At 32.9% G+C, this 5,727-nt stretch overlaps 1 pseudogene; it reads left to right on the top strand.

Annotated features, from left to right (window-relative positions):
- Window positions 1-365: 365 nt before the first annotated feature.
- LOC111370085 lies at window positions 366-5,227 on the top strand (annotated as a pseudogene).
- The last annotated feature ends 500 nt before the right edge of the window (window positions 5,228-5,727 follow it).

Raw genomic sequence — 5,727 nt, forward strand, 5'->3', positions numbered from 1 at the left:
GATAATCAATTATTAAAGAAAACAATTCCACTCAATGAAAATTGAAATACATTATTATGATGATATAAATCAAGGTTAGAAATTGAACTCTTTCTCACTAGCTCACTGTGCTCCGACATCATAAGAAAAGATTATCGTTACCTTCCGAAAATGAAACCTATAATTGACGTCATCACCTAACATACAGCCAAGCATCCACATTCACCAATCAAAAGAAAGTAATAATTGCTTAGGTCGTAGTTAATCATTACTTGAGAACAACTACATCCTAGTGGTGATCATGATCTAACTGTCAATATCGCGGGCTAATGAGAGCTCTCCATTAAAGATAGTGGCACACACTTCAAAGTTAGTACTGTAACTTGATGGGACATAGGCGGCCAAACTCTAAAACTGTTCTTATAAATGGGGAGGTTCAGTCCCACAAAAAGGGCAAGCGAGCTCTAAAGAAAGATAAAACCTTGTATTTCACTAAAAGGAAAAGATTCTCAATGAAAAATGAAGCCTTTTTCATCTTATTCCAGCAATTCTCTCTAATTCCGGCAAAACATTCCCCCAAATCCATCTTAAGTTTGACTATTTTTCATGTCATTTTAATCATCAACAAATATCATGGTTCACTGCATTCACCCCATTTTTTTTACATCAGTGTCACTGCATACTTGAGATTCATATATTCTATGAAATTGTTTGCTGATCAGTATATTTTCTTTGCTTTGACATATTATTGCATGTTCGAATAATTTTTTTTTATTTATTTTTTCATTTTTCCATTAAGTTCTTACCAAAATGAAATATATTATGCGAGTTGGACTAGGATACAAAATAATTTTTATTAGAATTACTTACACAATTATGGAATATTTGAGGATCCAAGTTGAAAAATCAGATCGATTAATAAATAATGTCACATTAAAATATGACATTAAAATAATCATATGAAACCATTCTAAAAAAATCAGATAGTTTCAAGTTGCTTTTAGAGAGTGTGTATCTGTGTGTGTGTATATATATATATATATATAATTTTTTATTACAAAATTTTTGCAATTTTTTCTTACACATAATAACTTCTTCTTACAATAACTCTGTATTTAATAAGTTACAACGATTGTAACTTACGCAACTTACACATAGATTATGTTACTGAATTACGCAATTATATATTTTAACTTATATTATGCCCCTGTTTGAGTTCCATTTTTTACAAAACTTAATTACAATCACACATTCTCTATAAAATAATTGTACAAGTAAACTCGAAACTTTTTTTCTATTTTTTAACTACACATTCTTCAAAAATTCACTATTTTAAAATAAATTTCTTCCAAAAAAAAAAATGAGGCTCAAACATGGGCCGTTTGTTATTGTTTGTAAATTGTATAACTTTTTAAAGAGAAAATTAGGTCCAATACCCTAAAATATTAACTAATTTGATTAATAACCTAATAACTAATTAAATAATTTAAAAGCGTAATTAATACGAATAAAACATCCAAAACCCCCAATATATCTTTCATCGTCAGATTGCTGTAGCAAAGAATTAGGAGCCACCACATTACAATCAAATTCTACATATTCTCTACCTCATTTCTCTCCATTACTGCACGAGAAAGTGAAGAAGATATTCAAGAGAAAGAATGGCACACAATTTCCAAGATTTATGGGATAAAAATCGTGGCAAGAATTTCGGCTTCAACATTTATTTGATGCGATATCAGCAATGCCGATGAATTTGTACTATCCCAGTAACAATTTTCACCCTAGGAACTCCCACATTTTCCCCCTTTACCATGAGCAGATTCAGCAGTAGGCTGCACTTGGCTGCAACCCACTGTCTTCCAAGCCCAGATACAACGAATTTTTTTTGGGGGGTTTGAATTGTAATCATTCAGCCACATTAGCCCACTAACAAATAAATTCAGTGAGCTAGCCCACTTCAAAAAAAAAAAAAATCTTTAATCTCTAACCCACTAATCTATATAATTTTAGGCCCAAAATAACGCCCATTAGTAATTATCGTGTAATCCATTAATCTTTAATCCCTAACATTTTCGATTCCCGTCATTTACAAAACCAATTCACAGAATTTCCCAAAATAAAAAACCAAAATCCCTAAATCTTCACTTTGCACCTGCTCGTAGCCGCCGTCCGAACGAAACTGCTGATTGCCAACTCACTTCCGGCCTGTGAGTGACGGACTCGCACCGATTCATCGCCTCAAGCCTGGCTACTGACAGGTAAGTAATTTACTAATTAGATTCTTAGAATTTGAAAATCTTTCAATATGTTTTCAATTAATTATACTTGGTTTGTTGTATTGAAAATCTTTCAATATCTTTTACATTCTTGTCATTTGCAGTTGTAGAAGAAATAATTAAATTTGTTCGAGATGTTGGTCATTGGAAACTTGGAATAATTAATTATACTTGGTATTTTGGGTTATTGGGTAGTTAAACTAGTTATTATTTTTCTTGTTCAGACTTCAGTTGTTTGTCTTAATTATGTGGGAAGTGGGAACAGCCGAATAGGGAATTAAAATTTTACTCATTGACCTGATGGAATGATGGTGCTTATAGTTGAAATGGAATGATTGCCCCTTAAAAAAATGATTTCTTTGCGTACCTTTGATACCTATCAACGTAATATCAGAGCATATAAGTCCCAGTTCAAGTCTTGGCACTAAATGATATTCAATATTGTTTGAGATCTTGGAATAATGGAATTCGTAATTTTAGCTTTCTTGTTTTTGTTTGATAGTTTGAGGATTCAATTAGGAAGTATTTGTTGCTCCCTTTTTACTTGTTTCAATTGAATCAATTCTCTCTTATCCTATAGTATATACTATAGCATTTAGTTTGCAGTTGGTAAGGGTGTGTTTAAGAGTTTTTAAATTTTAAGTACTTTGATTGTTGGGCAGTAGGAAATCCTTGTCATTTTTAAGCCAATTGTTAATATCAATATTTACTTATGAAGCATTAGTAATTCTTAGTTTTTTGGGATTTTTCTGTTTAATTGTAGCAGAAGCGTTTTGATTCTTTGAAGTACTGTGCTATTTGTTAAGAAGAGGGTCCAAAGGTTGTTGAACTAGTTGAGAAGGTTTAAGGTTGGTTCTCTGACTTTGGATAAAAAATCTCATTTCATAGCAAACGGTAAATTGGTTTTATGGTTATGGTTTTATCAATTTATATTTATGCCTTTATGTGATATTGAAGCATTTTGATTTTTATGCTTTTAGATTTAATACGGAAGAAGATCAACATTCTACCAAGAAAGGTAGAACCTTATTGTCTTTCTTCTCAAAAAGTAACAAATCTCAGGATTCTTCAAGTCTTACGGTGCCCATTTGTCCAATTTCATCCCTTGAAGTTGAACGGCTTTCATCTTCCAATCTTAATTTTGAACCATCTAATTCTATTGAATGAGAACCTGAAAAAAGAAAGCAAATATGTGAACATCCATTTAATGAACGCGATCAGATTAGGGGGGGCCTATCTAAATGTTGAACCTTATCAACCAAAACTTTTGGGGTATCAGAGCAAAGAATGTGGAAAGCAGGAACATCGATTTCAGGAACGTTAGTATAATCAGTTTCCTTAGTTGGAATATTCGCCTTCAACACATAAGGCATATTGTTTTTACGGCTTCCTTTTTCTCAATGATAGTACTCCCCCTAATATTTCATCATTAGTTATTATTGGATTTGATAGTTGGAAGAGGGTTAACTAAGGTAGTAAATGTGCATTTCTTATTCATGTTGATACAACATCGTCATCGTTTCATAATGGCTGTAAGAGAAGAGCTGAAAATCTAATGAAACCAACTCAACATATTGACAAGGTAATGCATTCTGTATCAAATGAGGAAAAACAGAAAAATTGTTTGTGTCTAAAGACCACCATTATGAGTGTTAAGTGGTTAGCTCTTCAAGGTTGTTCCTTTGGAGGCCATGACGAATCTCCATCTTTACTGAATCATGGGAATTTTATTGAATTGGTGGGTGTATTTGCAAAAATTAATATTAAAGTAGGAAAAGATATGTTGAGTAATGCTCCCAAAAAAGCTACCATTGAACAGAGCTCAAAAAATGATATACATGTACTTGACTTTGATGATTCGCATATGGTTGGTCGTTCTCATGGTCGTGAGTATCCTACCATTGAACATCATTACCACTTTGATATTTTCAATGTAGCCATTGACTTTCAGATGATGAAGTTAGATACAAGATTTAATGAGACATCAATAGAGCTCATTTCTCTCAGTACAGCTTTGGATCCAAAAAATTCTTTTGAATAATTTAATATGGATAATAATTGCAATTTTACAGAGAAGTTTTATTGTGAAGATTTTAAACAGCAAGATATTTATTGTTTGAAAGTTAAGTTGCAACACTATCAGAATGATGTGATTTCTGAACATCGATTTCAAGTACCTACACTTTTTGATTTATGTCGAGAACTGGTTGCAAGTAGAAGGTCAGAGATTTATATCATTTTGACTAAATTGATTTGTTTAGTACTGATACTACCTATTTCAACGGCGACTGTGGAGTGAGCATTTTTAGCAATGAAACATGTGGAGAAGGAAATTCGTAACAAAATGGATGATAGTTTTCTTGCTGATTGTTTAACACTAAACATTGAACGAGAATTTAGTATGAATTTAGATCTAGATTCTATTATAGATGAATTTTGTGATGTAAAACATCGTCGAGTACAACTTCAATAGGTAACTTATATTATAAATTTTTCTTATAATATATAAATTTTATTCGTACATTAAATTTTTTAAATTTTTAGCCCATCGTAACAGTAATTCTTGGCTCCGCCCGTGCCCTTTACTATGCAGCTTTCATGAAGCCGAAGTAAAAAATGTGGCAGAAGTAGTGGTGTAGGGGAGTGGGAAGCCATTGCGCAAGTTTTTGCACATGGATGATTCGGAGGACGCTACAGTGTTTTTGACGGACAACAATAGCAAATTGGAGCATGTGAATGTGGGGAGTGGGAAGGAGGTGAGCTTAAGAGAGATCTCAGAATTGGTGATGGATGTGGTGGATTATAAAGGAGAAACTGTTTGGGACTCGAGTAAACCAGATGACATGCCAAGGAAGCTCATGGACAACTCAAAGCTTGCCGAGATAGGATGGGAGGCCAAGATCCCTCTCAGGGATGGACTTAAAGATACCTATAAATGGCACTTGGCAAATGTAGCCAACCAGCAATAGTATAGGTGATCGTTGCAATTCACTGTTCCTTCTAAAGTATTGTATTTGTTCACTTTATTAATTAGAGAATAGTTGTAAATTGGGTGTGAGTTATAGATCCTCACTAGCCATATGGTTAAACTACCTGTGTAACATGTTGTTGGGGATTCACAGTTTTCAGATTACCAATTGGGTTAAGGTCGTTGTACACCATGCTTGTACAGTATGGTGTACAACCCCTCACACATGAGGGGGCCCACCATTAATAAAAAATTGATGGGTACAACAAGCATGGTCCCTACAAATTTGATGAATTACCGTGTTATAAAGGAATCATAATGATATATGGTACTATTGATTCATCAAAAATGGCGTCACTTTTTGGAGAGACAAACATTGTTTTAAATTGGTGTTTTGTCACTTTTTTAAGTATTATATATATATATATATAACGAACTTAAATATGAAAGTTTAGTCACTTTATTGAATTGATATCAATGTTTTAATTGATATTTTATTAC

Source organism: Olea europaea, chromosome 21, assembly GCF_002742605.1.
Source record: "Olea europaea var. sylvestris chromosome 21, O_europaea_v1, whole genome shotgun sequence".
NCBI lineage: Eukaryota > Viridiplantae > Streptophyta > Magnoliopsida > Lamiales > Oleaceae > Olea > Olea europaea.